This window comes from Nylanderia fulva, unplaced genomic scaffold (assembly GCF_048542155.1).
Source record: "Nylanderia fulva isolate GAGA-0341 unplaced genomic scaffold, ASM4854215v1 Scaffold610, whole genome shotgun sequence".
Lineage (NCBI taxonomy): Eukaryota > Metazoa > Arthropoda > Insecta > Hymenoptera > Formicidae > Nylanderia > Nylanderia fulva.
In genome coordinates, this window is record NW_028190711.1 from 3,739 (window position 1) to 16,605 (window position 12,867).

The 12,867-nt window shown below is 31.9% G+C and overlaps 1 pseudogene; it reads left to right on the forward strand.

Moving 5' to 3' along the window:
• The first annotated feature begins 754 nt into the window (after positions 1-754).
• LOC146720768 (uncharacterized) lies at positions 755-1,816 on the forward strand (annotated as a pseudogene).
• The last annotated feature ends 11,051 nt before the right edge of the window (positions 1,817-12,867 follow it).

The following is a 12,867-nucleotide window of genomic DNA, read 5'->3' on the forward strand; positions in this document are numbered from 1 at the left end:
AATTTTGAAAAGGACCACAGCCCGTATGGTCGAAACGTCAATAAATATAGTTTAACAAATCTAATAGACAGCCAGTGTAGTCAGTTTAATATCTACTACCTTAGTATTTCATTCCTGGCGAGCGAAATTTAATATTTTATTGTTTTAAATGTATTTTCGTTAAGTATTTTTCGAGTTGTGAGGCTTGAAAGCTACAGTGTTCTGTAACGTTCTGTTCGTTAAGTAGTTTCCGAGTTGTGAGTCATCTGAATAGTCAGAACATCTGAAGGTCATCAGATATGTGGCTGTTTTAAAAATTTCAAGATGGCGGACAAAAGTTTTAGTCAACCGATTTTCACCAAATTAAGTTTACGAGGGTTTTTGGGGTTGCTGGTCACGAATCTGAAGTCAGATTTACAAAATTTAAAATGGCGGTTCCAAGATCGCAAACAATTTCAATTGGATGGTGCGCCAGCACCAAATTTAATTGCGGCTAAAACTTTCGTCCGCCATCTTGGAACCGCCATCTTGGAACCACCATCTTGGAATCGCTATTTTGAATTTTGCAAATCTGACCTCGAATTCGTGAGCAGCGACCCTAACGATGCGCGACTAGTTCATGTAGCTCTTCCGCTAGGTTGCTATGACCATGACTACATATCATCCTGCAATCAAAAAGCAGACGTGAATGCTTAAATAGCAACGATATCTCCGCTTATTTGTATCTATTGAGAAATCAATACTTTTAGAACTCAAATAATTACCTATCTTTAATATGGCAGCCTACCCACCAAACGAAATCGTGGACATGATTAAAATATTGGGGGAATGTAGGAATAATTTTTCGAGAGCTGAACGTCTGTATGCTCAACGTTATCCTGATAGACGGCATCCAACTAGGGTAACCATTAAAACCCTTACGCAGAGAGCAAGTGATGGGTCTATGGTTCGCCGATCACGACATCATGAATATGATGTTAATGATAATCGTGTTATAACCATTTTAGCGAAAATTTATCGCGATCGTCATATTAGCACTCGTCAAATCGAAAGAGAAATTAGCATACCTCAGCGAACAGTTGCGAGAATATTAAAGGCGAGAAAATTTCATGCATATTACATTACGTTGACACAACGTTTGAATTTTAATGATTATTTACTTCGTGTAAATTTTTGTGAATGGGCTCTGCAAATGATCCAACAAGATGGAAACTTTTTCCGGTACGTACTCTTTTCGGATGAGGCAACTTTCAGTAGCAATGGAACTTTAAATAGACATAATTGTCACTACTGGTCCGATGAAAATCCCCATTGGTTTCGTTCAATTAATTTTCAAAATCGTTGGTCTTTAATGGTCTGATGTGGCATCGTAAATGGCTATTTAATAGGTCCTTATTTTTTTGAAGAAAACGTTAACGGACAAAACTTTTTGCAGTTTCTTCGAGACGATTTACCGGTACTATTGGAAGATGTTGATTTATTCACCAGAGAACGGATGTGGCTTCAATTGGATGGTGCGCCAGCACATTATTCAAATATTGTAAGAAATTATTTGAATAACCGATACAATGGTAGGTGGATTAGGAGATTGGGCGCAGTCGCGTGGTCTCCTCGTTCGCCAGATCTAACTTCTCCCGATTTTTTCTTGTGGGGAATGCTGAAAAATATTGTCTATAGCGAAAAACCAACAACCAAGGAGAATATGAAGGAACGTATTCGGACTGCTTGTGCCGCAATATCTCAAGAAATTCTTTTGAGAACAGTCACATCATTCAGAAGGCGTATCGACCTATGCATTCAAGAAAATGGACGTAATTTCGAACATTTAATTCGCTAAATAAAGCACCCCGATAGTGAAAGGCAAGGGGACTCACGTAAATAAAGCACCCCGATAGTGAGAGGCAAGGGGACTCACGTAAATAAAGCACCCCAAAGGGAACAAAAAACTACCACGTCCAAGCCGTTGTTCCTGGGTAGTGCTAAGAGTAGTAATTTCTATTAATTTCGGCTAAAAATTTCGTCCGCCATCTTGGAACCGCCATTTTGAATTTTGTAAATCTGACTTCAGATTCGTGATCAGCAACTCCAGAAACCCTCGTAAACTTAATTTGGTGAAAATCGGTTGACTAAAACTTTTGTCCGCCATCTTGAAATTTTTAAAACAGCCACATATCTGATGACCTTCAGATGTTCTGACTATTCAGATGACTCACAACTCGGAAACTACTTAACGAACAGAACGTTACAGAACACTGTAGCTTTCAAGCCTCACAACTCGAAAAATACTTAACGAAAATACATTTGTTTATAGTGTTTTGGAAACGTCTCGAGATAAGCTACAAGAATATGCAATAAAAAAATAGGCAGTTCCATTTAACATATTGAAGGTGACCTTCATGTGACCTTTAAGCAACTATTCAAGGTCAACTTATTGACACCATCTTATGTCCCCCTCGAAACCATATAACTTTTATCTGAAACATTTTCTTGTAAAATGCAAGGGAACGGAAATATTTGGGGTGATAGATTCAAATGGCTCACCCTGTATATAAAATCACTAAATCAATGTTTACAAGCAACCATTATAATAAATATATATATTTAAAATACATCTAATATATATAATTTTGATTTAAATCGTAGCACCCTTTATACTGCGCATGATGCAACACGCCTTAACCAAACAAATATTTTGGAAAATCGTTCGCTTATATACAAACAGCAAGTGAGTAATACAATATAGAATATAATATAAAAAAATAAAATTACATAACTTAAATAATGTATAATAATAGAAGTTTTATAAAATGTCCCTTAATTTTCTCGCTTCTTCTGACATTATTTCATAATGGTGTTTTTTAGTTTTACAATTCCGCTATTTTTCTCGTTTTTCTACTAAATTTATTTTTAATTTCATTATTTTTACTATGAAAACCGCTTTTGTAGAAAGAAGTTGTTGATTTATCGTTGTCTCTCTTTCATATGCAGATTCATTGTTGTTTTGTTTATTTTTGTTTCATAATTATTTTTTTAAAATAATTTTTAAAATTATTTTTATTCTTTTTATTATTTCCCTTATTTATATATGTATATTGTCCATAATTCTTATAATTTCTTTTCTTTTAATTGCATCTTTTGCTATTTTTTATTTGTTTTCTAATCTTTTTTAACAGGTTATTAAATATCTAACATCTCTTTTCCATTACCTTCTCCATTTTTCATTATTCTTCTCTCGTAGATCTACCTACTTATTTTTCTGATTTTTTGTTTTGTCTTTATTTTCTTTTAATTTGTTTTGTTATTGTTCAAAATCATTTTATAACTCTCCCAATACTTTGTTCAAATATAATCTGTTTTAGTGCTTTAATGAAAAATTAAATAATATATTATTTAATTGCATTTAAAATTATGTTATATTCTTTATTATCATAATATAAATATAAGATATATAAATAGATGTATAAATTTATAAAAAGAAAAATGCAATTTTATATTTTGTTTCTTAGTATTTATTAAAATGTTTTATAACATAAATATTACACAAACAATTTTTAGGTATTTATAATGTTTTTCTACATATTTTAAATTTTTTGTGAATTTAGCCAATTACATCGCCCAAGTTTTATTAATTTTATGAGGGAAATTGCAGAATCACAAACAGATGATGATCTACGTTACTTGCATAATTGGGATTTGGAAAAGCATTGTCCTCTCATAAAAATAATACGAGATTATAGTCATCCGGTGTACGAAACATTTTTCCGATGGTCCATAGAAAATATTAATGAATTAGAGATTGATTGCTTACCTATTACTTATATTACAGAAACATATCCCGATTTTTACGATTTTTTTATATTCCATGGTATGCGCAAATTCAAGCAGAAAATCAAAACTATTATTTTTTCAAGAGGATAGTTGGATGATATTCAATATGCAACAAATTGATAAATATCGATCATTGACTCATTATGACTTATTACTCGTCTTCATTTTACACACACATACACACAATTGATATTATTTTATATTTTTGTCTATTTTATTCATTATCGTATAAAAATCTGAAATATTCATTATATATAACTATAATAGTTTTAAAATGTTTTGTGTAATGTTCTGCATTATTTAATATATAATTAAGGTATACATCAGTGTTTTTTTATATTATATCAATCAATATTAAAATTATATATTTATAAATATGTATTTTGTGCTAATAATAATAAAAATTATAAAAAAGTTAATTATATTTATAAAATTAATATAATAATAAGTGCAAAGTAACATACAATTTTCGTAACATTACATGTTACAGAAATTACACTGATTAATAAAAATAATTGTGAAGAAGTTAATCGGAATACAATTAGAAAATATGGTTGCAAAGTCAATGTAATAGCTATCAGATGTTTTAATGAAATCAGCAGTGCACTGTCGAAGGAGATCATAAAATAAATAAGATTATTTTTGCCAAGTTATAGATTTTCTGCCTTAATACTAAATATCATATTTTAAATTATTACTGTGATGAAACCTAGACTGGTGATACCAAAAATTATTGTTACAATTAATTATGTTTAAAAATATTGGAAATTATGTATGAAAAATGTGTCATATTTCATGGTTTCTGAGAGAATGTGGATCATGTGCTGATTTTTTATTCTGAGCATTATAAAGAAGAATGTATACGTGTGTGTGTGTGTGTGTGTGTGTGTGTGTGTGTGTGTGTGTGTGTGTCTGTGTGTGGTAATACACTTTCCTTCTGGATAGCTGGATAGCGTTTATGTGTTCAAACATGTAACTATTTCACAATCTTTTTATACATTACATTCAAATAACGTTTATTTATTATAAATAAATCACATCTGTGCCTCACCTTATGTAATATATGTATATATATATATATATATATATATATATATATATGTATACATATGTATACATTCTTCATAATACTCACATTAAAAAATCAGCACATGATCCACGTTCATTCAAAAACCATGAAATATGACACCATTTTTCATACATAATTGCCAATATTTTTAAACATAATTAATTGTAATAATAATTTTTGGTATCACCAGTCTAGGTTTAATTACATTAATAATTTAAAATATGATATATATATTTTATACATTAAACTTCGGCTCGTATACAATTAAAATATGTGATATAATAAAAGGCCAACTTAACGAGCTTATAAGGTATTAATTTAAAAATTTTTTTATTAATTTACGTCATAATATACAAAAGATAAGATAAACGTTTCGACTGTACGACAGTCTTTTTCAATATCATGCTAATATGTCAAAAAATTAATTTAGTTATTTCGATCTTATTATAAATACAACATTTATGAGATTATCGTATGACGAACGCAGTACAAAATTCATGTTTGTTGGCTTGAGTTAGAGCGTCAGATTTCTGTATGTCATGCTGTTATATTATGTAACGACACTGTGAACCAATTAATATATCCGCTCAAATATTACATTTTAGATTTTTAATAAATAGTATTAACTTACTTTTTTGTCACGAACATAACACTTTTTTAAAAAAATTATTTCTTTTTAAATAACATAATCACAATGTGTACTTTTTAAAAAAACAAATCGATATCTGTATCTCACAATGTCGGCGCGCTGTATATATACCCAATTTTTAAGATGACGTAGACAATTTTTTTTAAATATCCTAGATTATGAAAAGAATTATTATAAAAGGTTGATATCAGAAATGATATATATTAAAGAAGAAAACAACAGTATCAACCTAAAAAAGGACACCGAGCGCCTTGTCGGTTCTTATTTTGATATTTTAAAAAAATTGTCTACGTCATCTTAAAAATTGGGTATATATACAGCGCGCCGACATTGTGAGATACAGATATCGATTTGTTTTTTTAAAAAGTACACATTGTGATTATGTTATTTAAAAAGAAATAATTTTTTAAAAAAGGTGTTATGTTCGTGACAAAAAAGTAAGTTAATACTATTTATTAAAAATCTAAAATGTAATATTTGAGCGGATATATTAATTGGTTCACAGTGTCGTTACATAATATAACAGCATGACATACAGAAATCTGACGCTCTAACTCAAGCCAACAAACATGAATTTTGTACTGCGTTCGTCATATGATAATCCCATAAATGTTGTATTTATAATAAGGTCGAAATGACTAAATTAATTTTTTGACATATTAGCATGATATTGAAAAAGACTGTCGTACAGTCGAAACGTTTATCTTATCTTATCTTTTGTATATTATGACGTAAATTAATAAAAAAATTTTTTAATTAATATCTTATAAGCTCGTTAAGTTGTCCTTTTATTATATCACATATTAAAATATGATATTTGTTGCTTGAAAATCTATAAGTTGACAAAAATAATCTAATTTATTTTATGGTCTGCTTCGACAGCGCAATGTTGATGTTACTAAAAGTTCTGATAGCTATTAAATTGATTGTGCAATGTATCCAACTATATTTTCTAATTATAATCCGCATAATCGTCCTTCAAAAAAAGGAAATAAACGTTATTAACCATATAAATGTATTTTAACGCGCCACAATATGTTTATAACAATCTTTTCTGCTTATACTGAATATTTAATTTGATATGACTGGCTTAGACATATAAAGAATCTTTACTAGCTAATTATCATATAAAATCACATAATAAAAGTACTTGAATTTAAATTAATCATATTATTAACATTTATATGATGACCAAAAATGCTTGCTTATTTAAATAACTATATATATTTATTTATATGCAAATTTTACATATACATATTAACTGTCCTTCTGGATAATATTTTTGTGTCATCTTCTTGTACATGTGTATATATATATGTGTGTGTGTGTGTGTATGTGTGTGTGTATACACATATATAATACAAAATTATTAATCTAATTTAAATATTGCAGGAAGTGTGTTAATATACTTTCGTTCTGGAGAGCATTTCTGCGTTCAACCAGGTAACCATTTCACACTCTTTTTATATATATATTATATTTATTAACATTTATATGATGACCAAAAATGCTTGCTTATTTAAATAACTATATTTATTTATATGAAAATCTTACATATACATATTAACTGTCCTTCTGGATAATATTTTTGTGTCATCTTCTTGTACATGTGTATATATATATGTGTGTGTGTGTGTGTATGTGTGTGTGTATACACATATATAATACAAAATTATTAATCTAATTTAAATATTGCAGGAAGTGTGTTAATATACTTTCGTTCTGGAGAGCATTTCTGCGTTCAACCGGGTAACCATTTCACACTTTTTATATATTATATTTAAATAATATTATAAATAAATATATATATATTATATATATATATATATATATATATATATGTATATGTATACATTCTTCTTTATAATGTTGAGTAAAAAATCAGCATATATGATTCACATTCTCTCCAAAACCATGAAATATGACACATATTCCATACATAATTGCCAATATTTTCATTTTCAAACATATTCAATTGTAAGAATAATGTTTGATATTACCAGACTAGATTTCATCATAATAATAATTTAAAATATATTTGATATTAAAGCTTGAAAATATCTATGTTGGCAAAAATAATCTGATTTATCTTATGGTTTGATTCAACAGCGCAATGCTGATTTCATTAAAACTTCTGATAGCTATTAAATGAATTTTGCAATGCATCCAATCATATTTTCTAATTGTAATCTGCATAACCATCCTTCAACAAAAAGAAATAAACATTATTAACCATGTAAATATATTTCAACGTATTATGTCTTTAAAAATCTTAATTTCCTGCTTTACATTTACTTTAATATAAGTGACTCACGTAAGAATTTTTTCTACCAAATTCTAGTATAAAATCACATAATAAAAGTATTTCAATTCAAATTAATCATTATTAGTAATATATATTTATATAGGATGATAAAAAATACTTGTTTATTTAAATTATTATATATTTATACTTATATATGCAAATTGTATATTTATAAATTAATTTCTAATTCTAATGTATTAATACCACTAAAATCATTATTATCTTATGTTATATTATGTCAACTACATAAAGAAACTTTCCTTATTCATAACATTTTTGTGTTGTACATATATACAATATATATATTATAATTCAAAATTATTAATCAAATGTAAATATTGCAGGAAGTTTGGTAATATAACGAAGTGTAACCATACAGTTTCCTTCTGGAGAACATTTCTGCATTCAACTAGGTAACCTTTTCACAATGTTTTTACATATTACTTTCAAATTGTGTTTATTTATTATAAATAATAACAATAATAATAAATAAATACTATTTTGACGTGTCAATGTGATTACGTGAATTACAAGTACTATACAAAAGAAAAATGAACAGATGTAATTTCATTTCTTTTTAACTGCAGTTTCTGAAGTATTGTTTAATTAGTGTAATAATTTTGAATCTTTGCATATGTTTATTAAAATAATTTATAATGTATTTATATAACTTTTTTATTTTACAGATCCGGAAAAATAAAAAAAAATTAATCGGCTGCTCTGTATAAAATAGGCGCTGTATAAAAGCTGCCATAAGCGCTGAATTAGAACATCGGCTGCTAATAGCGCTGAATTTTGGCTTGCCCTAGACGCCTGCATCCAATTACAAAAATTAATTTTGTTCGGCCTATTACGTATCCAAACTAAAATTATTCGCTATTATAGCGTTTTCGTCTGTAATAGCGCAGATTTTTGGCTTGCCCGTGGCGCCTATACAATTAGAAAAAGTATTTTTGTTTTGGGTCTATTACACATCCAAATTAACAGTATTCGCTTTTGTAGCATTTTAGTCTGCAATATCTCAGACCTTTCGCCTGCCCTAGGCGTCTAATTAGAAAAATCTTATTTGATACTTGCATCACTAGAAGGCTGCCCCAAACGCCGTATATCTATAACTAAAACTGTCCCAAACAACTGAAAATGGATCATCAATGTCACAAGTTCCATTATGGCAATAAGGAAAAGAATATTTTGGCTTCCAAAGAATGGTTGACGGAAACGATGATAGACAGTTTCCATGCGCTACTCGAGAGCAATTCTGATTATGCACCTCGACCTGTATGGTTGACAATATTTCCCGATCAGATTGTTCCACTGAATAATTCAAAGAAGAAGCATTTGCAAATACTGCACAGTGATTTTGGTGGTGGATATTAGGTTGCTTGCCATTACGATGCAAAATCTATTATTATATATGATTCTCATGAAGGTAGTCGTAATGCAAATATACAAAATTTGAATGGAGAAATTCGAATTTTTGTGGACAGATTATTTCCCTTTCATGATTGTCAAAACAATCCAATAGTTTTTCCTAAAGTTCAGTCGCAAGGTGACGGTTATAATTGTGGTCCTATGGCAATTGCGATTGTTACATCTATTCTGTTTGGCGTAAATCCTTGCATCGTGACGTATAATCAATCGTTGCTAAGACCTCATTTGTCCGCAATGTTTGAAAAACAAACAATAACTCATTTTCCGTACCTCTATGATTCAATTGCTCCATTAACGCTACCGCCGTTGGAGACATTGAAAAGACGAGAGAGGAATGCACTGAGAAAAAGACTTGCACGTAGTAAAGAAACTGAGGAACAACGTTCGAAACGAATCGAAAAAGATGCTTTTTCTTACAAAGAAAAATATTTTATGAATCCTGCAACAAAACGTCAGATAATGCGTGATCAGTACCATAAGGATCCTGAAACAAAACGTCAGATGGTGCGTGATCAGTACCATAAGGATCCTGAAACAAAACTTCAGATGGTGCGTGATCAGTACCAAAAGGATCCTGAAACAAAGCGTCAAAAAATGCGTGATATATATAAAAAAGATCTTGAGGGAATACGTAAAAGAAAGCGGGGCAAATACCAAAAAAATGTAGAAAATAAAAGGTACGTCAAAAGAAAAAATTATTTAAAAAATGCTGCCCGTGAAAGAGACCGCCAACAAAAATTCAGACAAAAATATCCCGACTCAAAAAAATTGTACAACAAGAGGTGCAATGCAAAACGTAGCGAGAAGTCTATCGTACAAAGATGGAAAATGTTCAAGAGAATGAAGGAAAAATTTAATACCGTTCGATCTTGGCAAAAGTGTTTTAAGTTTCCAAAATATTCAGAGTTTTATATTCAACAGATGTCGAGAAAAATTAATAAATCAACAATATGTGCTCGATTGGAAGCCAAACAGATATTTAAGTGGTGTGTAATAGCAAAAAAATCGTACCTCAATGCAGCAAGAAAAATGTTTTCATATTTGAAAAACGTTGCTGAAGCTGCGTTATTGCGATCCAATGAATGTAAGACTTTGAATTATCCAAAAAGCGATCAACTTAGAGCTCTTTGTGGCTTATCCAAACATACTTCGTCTTCCGAAGCGTACTTTTATGAAACTGCTTACGAGCAAAGGAAAAAGTTTGAGCAACCACTTATAATGAGACAATCCTCTCCTCACGGAGTAATAAATGTTTTGCCGTTAATAGATAACAATGGTAAAAAGTTAAAATATAGTTACTTAAATATAGTTACTTAAATATATATATGTATATTATTAAATATTGTAATAATATTATAAACATTAATAATTTTTTTTGTTTATTAAGATTAATATATATTTAAAGATATTAAAACCTATATATTTAGCGTATCTAACAAATGTAATTATTATTTTATGATACAGATAACAATATCTTTGGTTTACCTGTATACGAAGATACGCTTAAGTTTTTTAACTTACAATTTATGGAGGAGGAAACATTAAGGCGTTCGGCGACACTCGGCGGCACACAATTCCCCCACTATCTTTCCACCGAAACTCAACAAATCTCACGTTTCCAACGCACCCTTTTAGTTCCACTACGTGTGTTTTGTGGTCTCTGACTACTAAAAAACAACAATCCCACCAATTCACCATCTTAATTCCACCTCGTGTGTTTAGAAGTCCCTGACCACTAAAAGACAACAATCCCACCAATCCGCCATCTTAGCTTCACACGAGGAGGAGCTAAGATGGTGTCATGCAAGCGTGGATTTACTATAGGGGCTTAATGGGCTATAGCCCAGGGCGGCAAAATATAGGGGCGGCAAAATATGGAGACACGACGTGGCGCGGCGCGGCGGCGCGTCGTGCCGCAGGACCGCGTTTCAGCGGCTGAGGTTCAGCCGTACGCTGCGGTGTGTCGTGCCCACCGAAACCCTATCTCGCGTGAAAAATGAGACTCGATTGTTACATATATGAGGCCGAGCCCGGCAACCGGCAATAATACGTGAGAGTTAGCGTGCGGTAATATATTCATTTATGTTCTTTCATATTTTAATATCAAATAAATTTCTTGATTAGTATATATATATATATATATATATATATATATATATATATATAAATTTGAATTATTAATCGCGGTTTTTTTCTTTTTTTACTTTGTTTTTAAAATTTCTTCTTTTTATAATTTGTATTAGACTGCTACCGCAGTCTTCAATTTTTTTCTTAAATATTAATAATATTATATAAAAAACATGAGTGACGAACAAAAACAGTTAAAGCCACAATCTCCACTTGATTCCTCTCGACCAAACAGTTAAAAAAAAACAGTTAAGTGGAAGTCAGTACAAGAAACGAAGGTTGGATAAGGCTGAGAGAGAACGTAGTGTCATAGAGAAAACTCTTAAAATTGATAATTTTTTTAATCAACCTAAAGTTGTTAATCAACTAAATAACTTTGAAGAACCAGCAATTCCCATTGCTGGTTCTTCAAAACAGCTGGTTCCCATTACTGATTCAGATAATATAAAAGAAATTGTATCAACAGCGTGTGACATAGACTCTAATTCTAATTTCACCTCCAAGTCCCCAGAGCCAACTACCTCGTCTTCTATGATTAATATCAATCAAAGTAATCATTTTGCAGTTAATTCTAATGTGATGTGACGTGACGCTTCTGAGAGCGCCGTCACAGGGGCGAAAAGCCCGATCGGGTAGGACGCGGGGATCTGGAGCGCCCCTCATTTCGGGGAGGGTGCGATCCGTTTGCGTTGTTTCGTTTTTTATTACCGTATTTTTGCGAGAATCGCAATTGCACGCAGCATCGGCCCGTCGATGCGCGTGCAACACGATTCGTAGGGAGAGCGACAACGACGGCCCGAGAGAGCGGCAGGAGAGGTTGTAAAGCAAGAGAGAGAGAGAGATGGAGGATGCCGGAATATCACAGCCGAGAGAGAAGGATGGATCGAGAGTGAGAGAGAGAGAGCACGGGACCGCGCGCAGTTAAGTATCAAGTAGCTGAATTTTATTTATTATCTCTCGCGCAATGTTGATGCCGTACGGATATTCTAGGATACCGAGAGGACTCCGGGTCGCGCCTACACCTGGACCGCTCCTGGAGAAGGACGACGGAGGGCTCGGCCAGCCTACTGCTTGTTCCCCCAGGAGAAAAGCCGCAGGAACAAACCCGGAGAAAAATCCTCTCGAGTAGCAGGAAGATACCGGCGAGCGAACTACCCCGCTAGAGGGGGAGGCGGGGAAGACTTTAGGGCCCCGCCATCGACCCTATCATCAAGGGAATGCGCGAGAGTGCGGCGCGGTACGTAGAGTACCGAGGCGCGCGAGGCCCGGCTCTCCACTGTTCGGTGTGCCTTAGAACAGAGAAGGTGCCTCCAGAACTCCCAATCGTGCGACCCGAGGACCAGACTTCACTGCCAGAAACTGTAAGCCGCCTCTCGAGTAGTCGTAGATCCGTGTTAGTTGGTACCGTAGGTATTGATCGTATATCGTAATTACCGTGAGTACCGCACTCTCTCATTTTTTGTGTCGTTTTGTGTGGGA